Source organism: Podarcis raffonei, chromosome 15, assembly GCF_027172205.1.
Source record: "Podarcis raffonei isolate rPodRaf1 chromosome 15, rPodRaf1.pri, whole genome shotgun sequence".
Taxonomy (NCBI): Eukaryota; Metazoa; Chordata; class Lepidosauria; order Squamata; family Lacertidae; genus Podarcis; species Podarcis raffonei.
Genome location: NC_070616.1, coordinates 8,901,083 through 8,920,686, shown reverse-complemented (window position 1 = coordinate 8,920,686; position 19,604 = coordinate 8,901,083). Strand labels below are relative to the sequence as shown.

The following is a 19,604-nucleotide window of genomic DNA, read 5'->3' as shown; positions in this document are numbered from 1 at the left end:
TGCATCCTTTTACTTGGGAAGGTTTCCCATACTTCTAAGAGACATGATAAGCACACACACACCAGGATGCAGAAGTTCACCCCAACATTCACAACATGTTAAATTTTATGCTAATATAATGACAGCCACAATCTTTGTTCTGTATTCACCATGTGTCAGACATGAACTGTCCACCCATAAACAGGCACTGAAAAATATAGAAAGGGTCAAACCTTTCTGCCACCTGAAATGTAAATACCACAGGCTAGAACAGTAGGCATCCTTAGAAGTCTTATAGTAGTACCGTTTGGAAGTAAACAACAACAAAAACACCAAAAACAGATTTTCCTAATGACAACTTTAACCTATTCACAAAATAAAAGCACCTCAACACTGAGTATCACTATATATAATAATTAAGACCCCTTTAATTTCTGGATTATATTCAAAGGCAATGTGTGACATTCTAACCCAAAAGAAAGGATATTAAATCTTGCCACAAACTTTGCAAAACATTTAAAACGTGTTCCATTTTAGGTTGCACTTCAGCAAGGCCAAAAGGAAGATTATATAATCAACAAGCAAATCATATAGGCATATAATAAGCTAAAAAGACTACCTATATAACTATATATCTATATATAAATAAGCCTTGAAAGTGGGAGGAGGAGACAGAACAGGACCTATAATCCTATTAATTCCCATTTTTTTCTTTGCATATATGCATTTTCTTCTTGTGTTAAGTGTGAGTATTCAGGGTCAACCCAAATCTCAAGGTCAATGGTTTTAGTCAATTTAGAGTTTGAGTCCCCTAATACAATAGACACTCTAGCGAACAACCAAACTATTTGGTTTGAAGAAATGCAGGAAACAGTAGCCACTCATAAAAGAAATGCTAAAAAATTATACTGTATATGGTACAGTTTAATCCACACCCATATTGATAAGAATCAAATTGTGCTTTGTCCAATACAATTTATGTATATTCACCCTTGTTAAGAATTGGATTTGGCATGACAAAGATTGAATATCAATGAGAACACTGCCATCCTTCATTAGGTAAGTGTAAAGAAAGATGGAACATCATGTTTACCATTCCATCAGAGTGTTTTCCATATCCTTTTGTCCTACATTTTTTCTGTACTCTTTAAAAATGTGTCAAAGGATAACAGTGCTCAATTTGATCATATTTGTTGAAAGAAGACAAGACAAAACAGAGTGTAAAGGTAACACTCTGCTACAGAAAACCACCACAAAATGTAAGAACAAATGAAGTCACCATTCACTAATGTAGAAATTTGATATGTACTATGTGTGTAAATATATCATATCCCAAATGAAGTAAAAAAGTGAAAATCTGTGTCAATCAGAAAGATAATCAAACAACAACAAAAACCCTTGCTTTCCAACATTGACTGGCTACTTTACTGCTAGACAAATCAAGATCTACGGAAGAGGGGTGGTGAGATAAATAAAGACTACTACATTCACTTGATTTCGATACCACTAGACTCCTCCCTAAAGAACAGACTTCATTGTTACTGCAATTACTATACCTTCCACTCCAGCAAAAACACAAGCAGAAAATGGGTGGTGTGAATGCTATGAAAAGGGTAATCTAGCCATTTCACAGCTTCTGCCTTACTCCACCCAGTTTTCTCCTCAATGGCTGTGCTCGCTGTACTCGCCCTCCATAAACACAATCCAACAAAACAAGAACACACAAAACATTACTGACAAACTAATGTATCTGTGGCAGAGGCTTTTGTTAAAAGTGTTCTCTTTGTTCAAAATATCTGATTCAGGGATATTCTAAACCACTTTGAATAATAATAATAATAATAATAATAATAATAATAATAATAATAATTCAGCTACTGAAAAATCCTGTCCCACACTGCCAAGAAATTCAATGGTACACAATTGTTTAATTATAAATCTGAGAATTCGGACCATTCCACCCCCTCCTCCACACCCGCTAATGAAGTCCACAAATGTGACATATGCACAGTAGCAAGATGTAAAAGAATTCCGGGGGGGATTGAATATGCAAACAGGTTAATGCACCTAAATACATTACTATTCTACCCCCCCCCCGCCCTTTGGGTGGACAGAGGGAGAGGCACAGTGAAAACTGTTAGTATAGCTTCCAACACTCATGGCTAGGAAACTCACTGCAAAAATATTTGACCTGCATCAATCAAGCCATACTGCAGTAGTATCGGAACATTTCTTTTCCCCAGCCAATGCTACTAAAGCAAATAAGATAGGATGTGACTAGTCTCAGAGGCTGAGTGCATAATTTCTCTTTCCCCCACCCACATCACCACTCCAAAAACCTCTCCTATAAGTGTGTGACCCACCTTAACTTCTTCACAGAAGTAAGGTAAAAGGGAAGAGAGAATCACAAAGCTAAATTGTTACAATAAGAGCTGTATTCTGAACAATACAGAACAAACAAGCACCTTAATGGGATGAGATTCCTTGCTGGCATCTCTAGCATCACTCCTCCTCCTCCCCATCTTTCAAAAGGGCAATTTCTTCTCTAAGCTGCCAGCAATGAGGTTCTACCAGCAATGAGGTGCTAACCCCCAACATGTGGAATCTGATCTCCCTAAGTCTTCCATCACATCCTCCTCCCATTTTTGCTGCAGCTTGTTCTGAAGGTCTGAGCCACCTCCTAGCAATGATTTTTCTCTTACTCAGTCACTGCAGGGAGAAGGGTGGAAAAGGGCCTTTTGACAGACCACCAGATTAGAGCTGCCAGACATCTCTTTTATGTTGTGTACCACAGATCATTTATTTTAATGAGCCAGTACCCCAACACTCATCTTGTTTAAAACAAACAACACAGAGAAGCAGGCCAACTTGCCAACAAACAGTAATTCTCCTCCCATTTTTGTCAACAAGAAAGGAATAAAGAAATGTAAGGAGCATGCGGGGGGGGGGAGAGATCTATGATATATTTCCTCTCAATCTGACTTCCTCTCTACTTCCAGGCCTTTATTGGGGTCACTATCACTACAACCTCCTCCACCCCATTTATTGTGAAGTCGCCAGAAGAAAACATCATTATGGAATGCAGGTGGTCAAGCAGTGGAGTGGCAGTAAATATGAAGAAAAGATAATGAAAGAAGAGAAGAGTGTGGTAGGAGACCAGAGTTGTGGGCTGTGAGACAAAGCTTACAGAAATATGGAACTGAAAAATGGACCGGAGGTTGCAAGAAGGGAGATTCAAGAATAAGAGGCTAGTAAAGAAATACTACAGATATAACAACAGAGCTGGGAGTAGAGGACTAAAGCTGAAGAAAAGCAGGATTCTGAATGTCAGAAGCAAAAGTAAGATGGGTGCAAAGGCTGGTCTAGACTAGAGCACGAAGGGCCTTCAAGCAAGGCAGCATGATGAGGTTTCAGAGTGACAAAGCAGATGCAAGAAGGGGAGATGATAGAGCTAATAACAGAAGATGTAGAGAGATGCTGCGGTAGTAGGAGGTAGAGGGTACCAACAAATTATGCTTTAAAAGATGGCTTGAGAATGGGGAAAACCAGAGAGCAAAGGGTGTGATCAGACTCCTCCAGCTAGAGAAAGGAGATGAAGAGGTGTGTACAGAGGGGAGGGGAGAAATGCAGTAACGCAGGATTATCGGGCGGAGATGCTACGGCAGAACTGAGGAACTGAAGAACTGGAAAAGATCACATCCAGCTGGAGAGGGATGCTGAGAATTCAGATAATAGTAAAACAGCAGTATTAGGAGCCTCTCCCCTCCCCTCCAATGGAAAATCTATATCCTTTAATGGAAAATGTAACAGATTCTCCATTAAAGGGAGGCTAGTTTCTCAGCCAAGGTGAGGGGCCACAGACCTCCTCTATAGATAAACAAAATTGGAAGTCAAAGGGCAACTATATACCCATTTGTACACCCTCTCTAACAGGAAAGAGGGGTAAGAAGGAAAAGAAGCCCTTTCTCTTCCTATTAGATGACAAGAAAGTATCACCTATCCCATGGGTGTGGAAGAGGAGAAACAAGGCGCAGCCCCACTAGAGAGGGTCACACGTGCCCCACTCCGGTTATAAGGGAAAGTAAGATGAAAGAGCAAAAATAACCTTGATTCCATTAGAGACTGAGAAAGGGTAATATATCAAAGGGGGGGGTTGCAAAGAGGGGGGACCAATCAACCCACCCACCTACTATGGGGGGGGAGGACAGGGAAAAGAATAAACAGGGTCATGCCGTTTGTCAAGAGGTGGGTGCGGATGCATGGAGAGATGTTTAGGAGAGATGCTGGATGCGGGGAAAGAGGCAGAGGTAATCATAGTACAGGGGCGGCTAAAGGCCAGGAGGAAGAACAACGTTTGTGTGTGGAGGGTGGATGAGCGGGAGCAAAGGAAAGCACGCCATACGCGTTTTTCTTGCCTAGTCACCTAAGGAAAGAAGGGGAGAAGAGAGGGGGGGTATCCGACAGAGGAGAAGAATGGGCAGCGTGCATTTCAGAGAGACGTGCGAATGAAGGCTGGGGCGTGAACACAAACCCGCGATGACGACGGAAAGGATGCGAGTCGGAGAGGGAGAGAGAGAGAAGGGAGGGAAGCCTTATTCATCCCTCCCTTTCTCCTTCTCTCCTCCCTTCCCCCCCCACCCCCGTCTCAATATCAACGGGCGCGGCGGCCATTTTGAGAGCGAGCTGGAAAGAAGCGAGGAAGGAAGGAGGGAGGGAGAGGAGGAGGAGGAGGAGGCGGCGGCGGCAGCAACAGCAGCAACACGAGCAGCCCCAAGCCGGGGCCTACCGCCTGTTCACCCCGCGCCCAACCCACCCTATACATATATAAATAAAGCCATAATAAAGCAAAGCGCCACAGTACAAGCCCGTGTCGCGCCTTATAGGTGTGACACCCTCCCTTCTCCCGCTGGACCCAGAAGCCGGCCGGCCTTACCCGAGCCTCCGAGGCCGCTCCCACCAGTTCACCGGCGCCGGTTCCGCGCGCGAGACGAGCGCGTACAGTGAGGGGGAAGGCTGCTGGTCGCTTCCTTGGGCCCGGGGGAGGCACAGAGCCGGCCTCGACGAAGAAGGGCTCTCTCGGCCCCCTCCCCTTTTGCCGGCTTGTGGAGAAAGAAGATGGAGGAAGCTTGTGGGAGGAGGCTGGCTGAGGAGGGGCGGGCGGAGGGGTCGCAGCGGTGTTCCTTCTTCGGCGGTAATAGTCGTCGCGCTCGTCGTCGTCGTCGTCTTCCTTCGTCGTCGTCGGCAGCAGCAGCGGCGTCGACCGCCCTTTTCCCGCCCCGGTCTTGTCAGTGGCGCCCCGGCCGCCAGGAAGGAAGGAGGGAGGGAGCAGCAGCGGGGGAGGGAGCAGGCTCGGCCCGCTTTAAGAACTGCGCATGTGCGGAGAGGGGAGGGGATAGCAGCCCGGAGACCATCTTGCGGGGAGGCCGACGCGCGCCGACTCCCGGCGTGCAGCGCGGCCGAGCAGAAGGCGGCGGCGCGGGGTGGGCGGCGACGACGACGAGGGTAGCCGCCGCCACAGCAGCAGCACCCGCCCGGACTCTGTTCCCGACATGCACCACGGCCAGTTTACCTCAGCCCGCCTGGCTGCTTGTGCCTGTGTGGCGGTCGGTCGGTTTCTCCTCAACCCTCTCCCGTTTACAATCACCATTGTTACTCTCTTATCACACTCATCAACAATATGGTTATGATTATTAAAATACTTCTATTGATCTTAATTTCAAACAATCGTCCTTGTGATCGTCGCGTTTTCTGACGAGCTCAAGGCGGCGGACGAACCGCAGCACCAACAACATTTTAAAATTCAAAAACGGCTCACAAGTCGCGCTGTCAAAACAATATTTTAAAATTAAAGACCCCCTTTTAAAACAACAACAAACCACCCGCAGAAATCAGTAATCCTTCACAGACAAGCAGCGGAGAAAAAATTCTTAGCCAATTATTTGTTTTATGAACAATCATGTCTTTCATGTTTCTTAAATGACTGGCGGTTCATTTTCATTATCTTTTAGCTTTTTTTTGTAAACCACCCATGAAATATACAGTGATGGGCAGCCATATAAATGTAATATTATTAATGACATTACTAACGTCCTCTTGCACGTTTTTCTTACAGAACAGGTGGAAATTCTCCTACACAGTCTAGTTCCACTAAAATTTGTTCTCAACACCTCTTACATTGTTATGTTGTTACAAGCTAAATCTCTATGTACAACCTCCTGAGTTCCATAGGTCTTATTCCCAAGTAAAAAAATACGGTGGCGGCCTTATTCATTTATTTTTACTTCAATGTGCCTTTTTTATAAAAGCATTCATAGCGCTACTCTCACACCCTCAAAAAAGGCTTTGGAATAACAATAGTGTCAGTCTTAGTTGCGCTAACAGCACCACGTAGGTGGAAATATCAGCATAGGTGTTTTGTTCTCTAATACAACCTTTCAGCCATCGAAATGGCCCCAAACAATACAATTCAAAGAAGAAAATAAAATTTAAAAATCCCAAAATAGATAAGAGTTGAAAGTTTGGCCAATTAATAGTTTCATTCTGAACTTTCATTCCAAAGGTGTGACGGAGGTTGCAAAGTATAAGGCTACAGTTTGCTGTCTGAAAAGCTAGTAATCTAAAATTAAACTCACAAGAAAGTGGAGGCAGGGTTATACTGGGAAAATACTGTTGCTGTAAATTATCATTTACAAAGCACTTTAATTTTCCTAGGGACAGTACACAGATTAACCTGTGCACAGGCTTACAGTCTAATAGACACCACATTGGAGGAAAAGGGAATGGGAGGGAAGAGGAAAACAGGTACACAAATATTGCCATTTTTAAAGTTACATACAGGCGACTCAATTTATGCTGGGGTTACATTCCAAGGAGAGCATGTAAAGTCAAAATTGTGTATGGTCAAAACCAACCTGGCTACCCCGTGTCTGCTTGGAAGCAGGTCTCATGGACTCTAAACTGCATAGGAGGTAGGCTGGGCATGTGGGTCAATGCTGCTTATGGTTAACTAGAAGATTGGTGGTTCAAGCCTATCCAGGGACAGTTGTGGGCAGGACTAGAAGACCCTTGGGGTCCCTTCCAACTCTACAATTCTATGATTCAATTCTATGTCTTCATTTGCAGAACTCTCCTCTGTTGGAGCCAAATTTGTTTTGAAGAGGAAGAACCATAAGAGAGAGAAGTGGAGGGACTTGTACTTCTCCATCAAGTTAGCACCTGGACAGCAGACCGAGCTGACACATTATTCTCAGTTGTCATGATTTTGGTGAGATGGATTATTATTATTATTATTATTTATTAAATTTATGTACTACCCTTCAGCTGAAGATCTGAGGGCGGTTTGCAACATAAAAGCACAAAATACATAACACAATAGCAAAAAAACGACACAACAACAATCAAGCATGACACATAATGTTGTGACTCAGAAAAGAAGTTTGCTTTGTTCATTATTCTTTTATTAATAGAAGTTTACTAATAGAAAAGAGAAACTTTTTTTTGTATAGTTTCTAGTTTAGTTTTTGGTGGAAGTTGAACTGCAGCAGAATGGAAGCAGAATTGAATGCAACAAATACATGGTGGGAATGAAAATAATACCTTCCTACATCCACTTTACCCTTCATGGATCACTGCCTTGCCGTGGCGAAGGGGCTTGAATAACTCGGAGAAGCTATGAGCTATGCCGTGCAGGGCCACCCAAGATGGACAGGTCATAGTGGAGAGTTTTGACCAAACGTGATCCACCTGAAGCAGGAACCAGCAAGCCATTCCAGTATCCCTGCCAAGAAAACTCCATGGACAAAGACAACAGGCATATAAAAGTTATGATACTGGAAGATGAGGCCCTCAGGTTGGAAGGCGTCCAACATGCTACTGAGGAAGAGCGGAGGACAAGTACAAGTAGATTCAGAGCTAATGAAGCGGCTGGGCCAAAGCCGAAAGGACGCTCAGTTGCAGATATGCCTGGAAGTGAAAGGAAAGTCCAATGCTGTAAAGAAAAATATTGCATAGGAACCTGGAATGTAAGAACCATGAACCTTGGTAAGTTGGATGTGGTCAAAAATGAGATGGCAAGAATAAATATTGACATCCTGGGCATCAGTGAACTAAAATGGACGGGAATGGGCGAATTCAGTTCGGATGACCATCATATCTTCTACTGTGGGCAAGAATCCCGTAAAAGAAATGGAGTGGCCTTCATAGTCAACAATAGAGTGGCAAAAGCTGTATTGGGATGCAATCTCAAAAATGATAGAATGATCTCGATACGAATCCAAGGCAGACCTTTTAACATCACAGTAATCCAAGTTTATGCACCAACCACTGGTGCTGAAGAAACCGAAATCGACCAATTCTATGAAGACTTTCAACACCTTATAGTAGTGACACCAAAGAAGGATGTTCTTCTCATTATAGGGGACTGGAATGCTAAAGTAGGGAGTCAAGAGATAAAGGAACAACTGGCAAGTTTGGCCTTGGGGTTCAAAACGAAGCAGGGCAAAGGCTAATAGAGTTCTGCCAAGAGAACAAGCTGGTCATCACAAACACTCTTTTCCAACAACACAAGAGACGACTCTACACATGGACATCACCAGATGGGCAGCATCGAAATCAGATTGATTATATTCTCTGCAGCCAAAGATGGAGAAGCTCTATACAGTCAGCAAAAACAAGACCTGGAGCAGACTGTGGCTCAGATCATCAGCTTCTTATAGCAAAATTCAAGCTTAAACTGAAGAAAGTAGGAAAAACCACTGGGCCGGTAAGATACAATCTAAGTCAAATCCCTTATGAATACACAGTGGAAGTGAGGAACAGGTTTAAGGATTTAGATTTGGTGGACAGAGTGCCTGAAGAACTATGGATGGAGGCTCGCAACATTATATAGGAGGCAGCAACAAAAACCATCCCAATGAAAAGGAAATGCAAGAAAGCAAAGTGGCTGTCCAACGAGGCCTTACAAATAGCGGAGGAGAGAAGGCAAGCAAAATGCGAGGGAGATAGTGAAAGATACAGGAAATTGAATGCAGATTTCCAAAAAATAGCAAGGAGAGACAAAAAGGCCTTCTTAAACGAGCAATGCAAAGAAATAGAGGAAAACAACAGAATGGGAAGAACCAGAGATCTGTTCAAGAAAATTGGAAATATGAAAAGGACATTTTGTACAAAGATTACCATAATAAAGGACAAAAGTGGTAAGGACCTAACAGAAGCAGAAGACATCAAGAAGAGGTGGCAAAAATACACAGAGGAATTATACCAGAAAGATATGGATGGCTCGTACACCCCAGGTAGTGTGGTTGTTGACCTTGAGCCAGACATCCTGGAGAGTGAAGTCAAATGGGCCTTAGAAAGCACTGCAAGTAACAAGGCCAGTGGAAGTGATGGTATTCCAGCTGAACTACTTAAAATTTTAAAAGATGATGCTGTTAAGGTGCTACACTCAATATGCCAGCAAGTTTGGAAAACTCAGCCGTGGCCAGAGGATTGGAGAAGATCAGTCTACATCCCAATCCCAAAGAAGGGCAGTGCCAAAGAATGCTCCAACTACCGCACAATTGCACTCATTTCACACGCTAGCAAGGTTATGCTTAAAATTCTACAAGGCAGGCTCAAGCAGTATGTGGACCGAGAACTCCCAGAAGTGCAAGCTGGATTTAGAAGAGGCAGAGGAACCAGAGACCAAATTGCAAACATGCACTGGATTATGGAGAAAGCTAAAGATTTCCAGAAAGACATCTACTTTTGCTTCATTGACTATGCTAAAGCCTTTGACTGTGTCGACCACAGCAAACTATGGCAAGTTCTTAAAGAAATGGGAGTGCCTGATCACCTCATCTGTCTCCTGAGAAATCTCTATGTGGGACAAGAAGCTACAGTTAGAACTGGATATGGAACAACTGATTGGTTCAAAATTGGGAAAGGAGTACGACAAGGCTGTATATTGTCTCCCTGCTTATTTAACTTATATGCAGAATTCATCATGTGAAAGGCTGGGCTGGATGAATCCCAAGCCGGAATTAAGATTGCCAGAAGAAATATCAAAAACCTCAGATATGCAGATGACACAACCTTGATGGCAGAAAGTGAGGAGGAATTAAAGAACCTTTTAATGAGGGTGAAAGAGGAGAGCGCAAAATATGGTCTGAAGCTCAACATCAAAAAAACGAAGATCATGGCCACTGGGCCCATCACCTCCTGGAAAATAGAAGGGGAAGAAATGGAGGCAGTGAGAGATTATACTTTCTTGGGCTCCATGATCACTGCAGATGGTGACAGCAGTCACGAAATTAAAAGACGCCTGCTCCTTGGGAGAAAGGCGATGGCAAATATAGACAGCATCCTAAAAAGCAGAGACATCACCTTGCCAACAAAGGTCCGTATAGTTAAAGCTATGGTTTTCCCAGTAGTGATGTATGGAAGTGAGAGCTGGACCATAAAGAAGGCTGATCGCCGAAGAATTGATGCTTTTGAATTATGGTGCTGGAGGAGACTCTTGAGAGTCCCATGGACTGCAAGAAGATCAAACGCATCCATTCTTAAGGAAATTAGCCCTGAGTGCTCACTGGAAGGACAGATCGTGAAGCTGAGGCTCCAATACTTTGGCCACCTCATGAGAAGAGAAGACTCCCTGGAAAAGACCCTGTTGTTGGGAAAGATTGAGGGCCCAAGGAGAAGGGGACGACAGAGGACGAGATGGTTGGACAGTGTTCTCGAAGCTACAAACATGAGTCTGACCAAACTGCGGGAGACAGTGGAAGACAGAAGTGCCTGGTGTGCTCTGGTCCATGGGGTCTCGAAGAGTCGCACACGACTAAATGACTAAACAACAACAACAACAACACATCCACTTTAACACAGATTGGGATTAAGGTTTCCTCTCAAGGGTTCCTGGTACTTTTGTGATGCCGCAAAATAGCAAGTAGATACACCTCATCCTGTTTTGGAGGTATAATCCATCTGGCTTAGATGGAGGTGCATGGGTGAACTGGTCTGAACGAAACTTGAATTGACTTTAATATATAATGCAGACATGTTATGTAAGGAGTTGTAAATGGTGCTTCACCCTCTACAACAGGGGCAGCTAACCTACAGCTCTCCAGATATTGTTGGAATCCTACTCCCATCTGCCCCAGCTATAATGGTCAATGGTCAGAAATGATGAAAGTTGTGGAAAGTGCTCTTGTTAAACTTTAGTATCCTTCAAGCTTCCACTAGCAGTCCAGCATTGCCTAGGAATTCAAATAACACAATCCCTGTGAGATTTTTAGATGGAGAGAGTAATTTGTGAGCTTTAGTCATATTTTAGTCTGCCATCTTGATTCAAAATGGCACTTGGCATTCAAACATCAACCAAGACTGCAGCCCCTACCTTGGGAACATTCGTGTCAAATTTGGCGGCAATATCTCAAAAGAGGTGGCCAAACCTATAGAGCACAGATGGACAGACAGACAAACTGTTTCCAAAATATACAGTAGATTAGACAACAGGTAAGACCAGTGTTAAAACAGATGTGCATGCAGCCTGCTTGATTGCAATTGGCTAAACACCTGACTTCTGGAGACAAATGGCTTCTACTCAATTATGATGTAGTAATCTATTAATGGCTCTTAAGCAACAAATCAGGTCTCCCTGCTGTCTTGAATGTGACAGAAACATGCTAATAATGAAAAAGAACCAACATATGCAGTCTTGCCTGGAAGGGCCGTTAGTCTTTATGAGCTTTTTCAGTAGGGAAGACTAGTAAAAGGAATGAAAGACTGCAAACTATATTTTAAAGCTCACTTCGCGTGATTGAAGACAAGATCAAATGGTGTATGAAATAGGAACAAAACTTTTAAAAAGTATTAAACCATGGCTCTGTTAAAAAAGAAAGCCTTTGAAGATTGGGCATGCAGATATGTGTGTATAGCATCAAAGAGGCTTCTCTGTGATCATCTATGGGAGTTTTTTTCTTCAAATAAAATAAAAAGAATTTCTGAGAGAATTTCAGTGGGCTGAGGTCTCACAATATCATCTAAGCTTCGGGGAGGCACCAGAAATTTATATTACATGTTTATTTCTTAAGCATACAAATACACCATAGCATTCTAATAATTCAGCAACTGTTGTTTGGTTGAAATGCTTAGGGCACATAGTGTAGATCTGAATTTAGTCTCACCCACGGAATGGAACAATTGTTTTCCCCATTAGCAATATCCAATCTGCCTTCATTATTACTTGAGTCTATTGTTAAATAAGATGCACCCATTATATTAATTGGAGACCGTGGCAAAACACAGAGGAAAAAGAGGTTGAAACTGCAGCAAGTACACTGTTGTTTATCTAAGTTCTACTCAGAGTAGATTCAGTGAAATTAATGGAGCTCAGCCAGTCTTGTCCACTCTAGGACAGGGGCACATCATGCTTCCTTTCTCAATACCAACCTCAGCAGCTTTTATTAGGTATTACAGCATGTTCTAAATACCCCTGTCCGGTGGTTTTTTTCTGGGGGGACGCAGAATCTAAGTTTGGCCTCTTTGAGGGACAGTATTTCAATAAGAGTAGGAAAATGAGAGTACCCCTAAACATTTTTTTAGAAAAAAGCACTGCCCCTGTCCATGCCAGTGATCCCAACTTAAAAGCTCTCTTACAAACAGTAAGTGCAGTCCTTACTTTCTGAAGCAACTGTGACTTGGCTTTTCTTCTGGGACAGGTATGAAGAAGGCAAAAATTCTCTTGCCATTCCTTTCCAGGAGCTATCCATGTTTCCAGGTCTGCAAACACTGAGGTAAAGGGATACACTGCATGAGGTCTGCTTCCCTGTCTACACTTACTCCCTTTAGGGATTCAGGATTGCTCCTTTCTTTGTATAAGGACTACCACTCACTGAGTGCCCAAGGTTACTAATCCAGGAGTTTTCTCTCCATCTGTCTCTGACTTGTTAGGGACGCAAGTGTGCTCCTCTGATCCTGCCCCTCTCCCTGGTCCAGAACTCCTTTTATAAAAGGATCAGATGCATTTTCCAGATCCTTCCCCACATCTGCACCTAACTCCCAACAGTTCTCTATCAGAGTCCCTGATATGGGGCCCTGATTCTGCATTCAAGCAGGTAAGAAACTTAAAGTGCAGAAGGTCAGTCCCTAGCACTCCTTCACTTCCACAGGAGCCAAATCCTAGGGTCCAAGGGTCAAATATTTGAGGGGGCGAGACCCTCCAAAGGTGATGCGCATTGCCATTCAAATGGGATTCATGCACCGCGTCATGTGATCACTTATGCAGGGTAGGGCTTACTTGCCCCCCCCCAAATATTTTATTCAAGTTGGCTTGATTCACTTCTATTAATTTACGTGGGTCTACTTTGACTAATGCTGGGTACAAGCCATTGTATTTCCCAAAGTAGAAGCTTTGAGTTATGGCTATGTTCCATAAATCACTTCCTTAGCTAAAAATAAAACAGGAAAAGGAGTTACAAACTAGTCTATCTGCAGCAGAAATACGCAAGCATGGCAAGTATCCCGGACCAGAACTTGGACAGCACATGCACTGTAAAGCCCTGATCCTAAAATTGTGACCACTCAGTGGTAAGCGGCAGGCGCTCTGTGGTCCTACCGGACCTGAAGAGCAGGCAGTCCCAGATCATTCACAGGATGAGAGAATATGAGGGCTGCTTGACATTTTACACCTGCCTTTCTCAACTTGTTGCCCTCCAGGTGTTTTGAACTACAACTCCCATCAGCTTCAGCCAGTATGCTGATTCCAATTGGGCCTGATGGGAATGGCTATTTATACACTACTGGCTTAAAAGCAGCTAGGTCATTCTTTTTCTCAATTAGGATCAGAGCTGGTTTGGAGGGAAATGCATAAAAGGCTGTATTTCAAAATGCAGTTTTCATTTTGAGGGTGGCTGGCTACTAGGCAGAGGCTTTGCTCAGTAGCTGTGACACCTTGATTATGGAATACCTTCCCTGGGCATATTGCCTGGCTCATACGTCATTCACTTTTAGATGCCAAGTGAAGGCTCCTTTATTAAGCTACTATCAGTTAAATCTAGTGTGTTAGGCTAATTTAAGACTTTTATGGAATTTGGTGCTGCTGCTTTGAGTCACTTGCTGTTTTCATTGATTAGCCTGTTTTAATTTGAAACCCAGTGCACTATAGTAGATGCTGGACTTACACCATGGGGACCCGGATTAAATTCCCTGGTCAGCTATGAAGCTCGCTGGATCACTCTGTACAGAAGAATCCTTCCTCAGCTAAAATGATGGATAACAAGGAAAGGCAATCCCCTTTGTGCCACCCCCAACTCATGTAGCCCCCCCAAAGACCACTGCTTTTCAGTACTACCCTGCCAGCAATTGCTTACAGAGCAGCAGTGATAATTATCCCACCCTGCAATATAATCAGTTGTTTTTAAGGAAATGACATGCAGAATCGCTTGCATGGACCTGGTATGGGAGATTAATGCTCTGTCAATCAGGCATAAATCTGGCGGCACAAATATTGTCATAACTAGCTGTCCGTGTATTTACTGAAGGAAATTAACTCCTAGAAATATCTTACCATTTAATTTAATGAGTCAGTGGGCATGCCTGCCGATGCCATTATCTCTGTCACCTACATATATCACATAAAACTTATTCTGTGGTGGCAAAAGCCAAAGCCAGTAAGCTCTTTGTAGGTCATTTGTAGGTCATCTCAGCATGGCGGAATTAATACTACCTTTGTCTTCCAATGCTAAGGATCTTATTTATATACTGTGGGCAGTGCTATTTTTCTAGAAAAAGACATGCTGGAACTCACCATGAGCACCTCCCTCGTTCTCTTAGAATGGTGCCATAACTGAGTTCCGGCTGAAAAGAAGACATGACTATGCTTCCACTGTTGGAGGCAGTCTGCCCCTGAATGCCAATTGCTGGAAGCCACAAGAGGGGAGGCTGCCATTGTGCTCAGGTCCTGCTTACAGGCTTCCCAAAAGCATCTAGTTTGCCACTGTAAAAATGGGGATGTCGAACTAGATGGGCCCCTGGCCTGATCCAGCTGGGCTCTTCTTATGGCATGCATAGTCATTTCCTCCTAGGAAATGACTCCTATCTAACCCACCCATCTTGGAGCAGTGATAGTACCTTTCTTTCCCTCTCCAGATTTAGGTTTTTGCATACCAGCCCTTTCAGCTATCAAAGTGCAATAGTATCTCCTGCTTTAGGTAACCTTGTAGCAGGGAGAGAGAGATACTCAAAGCCCCAGCTTCTTCTAACTTTGCCTCACCCCACTTCTAGGGAATAGGAAATACATATGTTCATACCAAAACCTATATCAGAGTGGTTGGGGTGGGGGGAAATAAGAGACTGAACTGAAACTCTCCCACCCACCTATCTACACACACAAAGTTGACTAGCACTGGTTGATCATCCCATCTTGCCATTGCTGTGTGGTAGTTGGCTTGGTCCTGCTGTAGCTAGGCAAGTAGCTGTAGCGGCAGAGAGACTCATCCAGGCCTATGGTTCACCTCTCACACTCTTGCACGCATACACACGGCATTGGGCAACCTCTCTCATTCCTTTCTCCTCTTCCTATACAGTACATCTTGCCAATGTGTAAGGAAAAGAGAGATTGTCTTATGTAGTTCTTCAAATGGCTGGTACTGCTCTCTCAAAGGTAGTAGCAGTTTTGCCGTATTACTGCAGGTGGGAGACCTCATCTCCCTGTTCTTCCAAGAGGATATACAGTGGTACCTTGGGTTAAGTACTTAATTCGTTCCGGAGGTCCATACTTAACCTGAAACTGTTCTTAACCTGAAGCACCACTTTAGCTAATGGGGCCTCCCACAGCTGCCACGCCGCAGGAGCGCAATTTCTGTTCTCATCCTGAAGCAAAGTTCTTAACCTGAAACACTATTTCTGGGTTAGTGGAGTCTGTAACCTGAACCGTATGTAACCTGAAGCATATGTAACCCGAGGTACCACTGTACATGCTACTGTCCTCCAGTCAATTGGCCCAAGAGTTGTGTTGGGGGATTTATTCATTTGGTTTTTATGTAATTTACCAGACGTGCACTTTCAAACTAATAGGTAAAGGTAAAACACTCCTCTCCCTCACACTGTGCTCTTCTCCAGTTTTTGTGATATGGTTCTCCAGCCGTATAATGCATGCCAAAATGTGTATATTAGTGAAAAGTGTGCGCAGAAATGCATATATCAGTGAAATTAATGTACAAAAATGCATTCTGATAGGGGAAAGGCTTGCAAAAAGAAACGCGCTGAACAAAACTACACACACTAACAGTATGTTAAAAGAAATGAGCTAAAAAAAATGAGTGCAAATTTCCATGCAGACTTTTAAAAGAAAAAATATCAAAAATCAATATAGAAATGGGATGATCCGAAGGCTGGGAAAATGAGAAAATGAGAGACATGGAAACTGACAGATTTGTACGCCCCTCCCTAAGAGTATCAGCTATTTGTTCTAAGAGCTGTAGCTGCCAATCTTTCTCTCCTCTCTACATGCACCAGATTTGATATATGAGGAGCAAAGAAAGGATATCATAAAAAGGTCACTCACTGCAGTCATTTACATGGAGGGGGGGACCTGTGTTTGGGTGTTGTTCTTGGAGCTGCACGTGGTCTAGATGTCACCTGGACCACATCAAAGGGGGATGCTCACTGTAAATTTTAGCTAAAAATCAGGAGTGTTTTATATGACTTATCCACTTACATATGTACGTGTACATACATATACATTCCCTTTCTTTATGGCTGCAGACACACCATACATTTAAAACACATCCCCGCCCAAGAATCCTGAGAACTGTGGTTTGCCCCCCACAGAGCTACAATTTCCGGCACCCTTACAGTTCCCAAGGTTCTGGGGGGGGGGGAGTGTGCTTTAAATGGATAGTAGGTATGCAGCACGATACATGATATTCAAAAGAAGAGGAGGGGGTGCTCTTTTAAACAACTCTGCTTTTTCACTGCTTGCTAAAAACATTCCGTCAAGTGTTTTTTTTAGAGAATTAATTTAGTTCACTGTTGGGAATTGGTTCTGCTCTGTATGCTTTTATAATTTTAGTACATTATAATGATTTTATTGTACACCACCACAATTTTTATGAGTTGGTTGTTTAGAAATACTCTTAGAAAAATAACAAAATAAGGATTTTTTTTCTTCATGAAAATATTTCAATAAATTGTTAATAGCAAAAGGGGGGGTAACGCCTCACAAAAAGATATGAGAGGAGCATAGTGTGGGACACACACACCTTTTTATTAAAATAATAGCAGGCATAATTTTAAAGCTGCCAATCCACTCAGACATGAAATTTGTCTGCCTTCTAGAACAGAAAACTGGAAAAGACAAATTAGTAATTATGAAGTACCTGTATTGTTTTCCTTTGAATGGGAATGTCTGTTTCCTAATTTCATGAATCGTCTGAGACTTCCTTGAAAAGGCCCTTGTAGCAAAACTGATATTGGATTTTATTATTTTAGTACGTTTTAATGATGTTACTGTACACTACCATGGTTTTTTATGAGTTGGGTGTTTAGAAATACTCTTCGAAAAATAACAAAACAGGGAAATTTTTTTCTTCGTGAAAACATTTCAATAAATTGCTGGAAGGGACCCAAGGGTCATCTAGTCCAACCCCCTGGTGTGCCGCCATCACTTGTGCAATTTTATATCATACCCATCCTTTAATATATAACAACCAGCTGGTTTTTGTTTGTATTTCCCATTTTGAGGTGGTGGGAATCAATTGGCAGTTTGCTACCTCTTTCGAAATGAGAGTTCAGTTCATTCCAAGAGAATAATCCCTATGGACGTCTCTGACAACCCGCGCATTTCTCTCTCCCTGAGCTCCCTCCCCCATCCAGCTTCATCCCCATCTGCAGGTTCTGCCATTAAATCTGCAGCCACTTCCAGACATAACACAGTAGCTCTTTTAGTATTAAGGTGGCTTTGTGAAAGCTATATTAAATTAAACCACTTTTGACATTTTATCATGCAAGAGAATACAATAATCATTTCGACGTCCTTCTGACAGGTTACAAAGCATGCGGCTTGTTGGTGTAGAAAGGCATTGATCCCAGGCGTGCAATCAATATAATGTTTCTAAAATGTTATGGTTATTGAGCTGCTCTCCTTTTCTCTTTGTTTTAAGAAATAGCATGCCCTTTTAAGGAGGTGTTTGGGAAGGTGGTTATAGGGGAATCAAATAAGGAGAGTATGCCAAGTCAACAGAATGAACATTATGTAAATCTGAAGGTGTCTGTCTCCTCTCTGCTGGAGGCAAAGTTATTTCCCCCCAATATAGATGTTGGAGAGAATCCAGAATATAAGGCTCAATTATTTTAAAGATTTTGTCACAGTCCGCGGGGAAGTGGAAATGGTGTAATGAAATGATTTAGGATGTGATGCAGCAATACAAAAGGCTCTTCCCAGGTAACATTCCATAATGGCCATTATAACTATTCCCATGGCCACAAATGCAAGAAACCTTTTTGATGCATTCTTTTTGATGCTATTTGTTGTATCTGGCCTAGGAGATACTACTAGGCTCGATAGAGCAGGGGCCTGACTGTCAGGTATCTTTGTATGAAAAAACCAGGCATCGTACTTTGTTTCTCCATCTGTTCCAACGACATGCCGGTCCAACGAGACACAAGCATGTCAGCAGAATTTCTCACAGACATTTCTGTCATCACGGGGGACCAAGACAAGCACACCCTGAAATTCCAGATACAATGGTCTCAGGTGTTTTTTCTTTCTTTCTCAAGAGAAAAGATAAGGTTGCAACTTGAAAACAGGGACATCCACATTGTTCTTGCCTTTAGACAGCCAGACTTCAGTTTGCTTTGGCTCAGGGGACCAACAGAAGACAACCTTTTCTAGTTTGTTGTGAGTTCCCAGCTTTGGGCCATTGTGATTCCCTCCAGTGTTAATTAAAATTTAGGGTGAGCCAGACTCACCCATCTAAGAGGCTGCTGGCAGTTTAGTCCTTTCCTCCATACTTCCTTGTGATGCTGAAAAGCTGAAGGGAAAGATGGTGGGACTTTTGCACCCAAACTTTCCTTGCAAGGTTATCATGGATGGAGAATAAGGCTATCAGAGATCCCAATGCCTAACTTATGCCACTGTTGGAGGCAATATGCTTCTGAATGCCAGATGCACCAATTTTTTTGTTTTTGTTTGCACCTGCACATTGGTAGCATGCAGCACTATCCATCTTATGCATGTTTACCCAGAAGCAGGGATGTAAGACTGCAGCAATTTCCATTCTAACTCTTAATGGTCACAATCAGTGCTGTTTCTGTTCCACTGCACATCATTTCCCAACGCATCCTACATGAATCATCTCACCAAACACTATTTCATTTTCAAGACTTACATTCATTTCAATAAAAAGGAAATGTCAAAAGAAAGTCAGTAATTACATCTCTTTTGTGGACTTAAAAATGTGAACTGATACACATTATATTCGCTTGACTGATTTCCATTCCTGACTGCAGGCGAACAAGCGAACTATAGCAATTTCCATGCCCCCCCTTTTTTACACAATTCCTCAACATCCTTATTCAGAAGCAAGTCCTTCTGTATCTGCCTTATCTCCTGGTAAGTGTGCATAGGATTGCCACAATCGAGAGGGAAA

General features: G+C 42.9%; 1 protein-coding gene and 1 long non-coding RNA gene across 3 annotated transcripts in view; one reads left to right on the top strand and one right to left on the bottom strand.

Moving 5' to 3' along the window:
• The window catches only part of PAFAH1B1 (platelet activating factor acetylhydrolase 1b regulatory subunit 1), a 59,649-nt gene extending 54,250 nt beyond the window's left edge, over nt 1–5,399 (bottom strand). Inside the window, exon 1 of one of the 2 annotated variants that reach the window (XM_053367194.1) lies at nt 4,913–5,399. The gene's annotated coding sequence lies outside the window, so the exon portion shown is untranslated. The remainder of the gene's footprint in view (nt 1–4,912) is intronic. The other variant, XM_053367195.1, reaches the window with a different exon arrangement.
• Nucleotides 5,400–7,118: 1,719 nt separating this feature from the next.
• Nucleotides 7,119–19,604, top strand: part of LOC128402807 (uncharacterized) — a 37,536-nt gene continuing 25,050 nt past the window's right edge. Inside the window, exons 1-2 of the long non-coding RNA XR_008327777.1 lie at nt 7,119–7,243; nt 12,675–12,749. This is a non-coding gene — a long non-coding RNA (uncharacterized LOC128402807). The remainder of the gene's footprint in view (nt 7,244–12,674; nt 12,750–19,604) is intronic.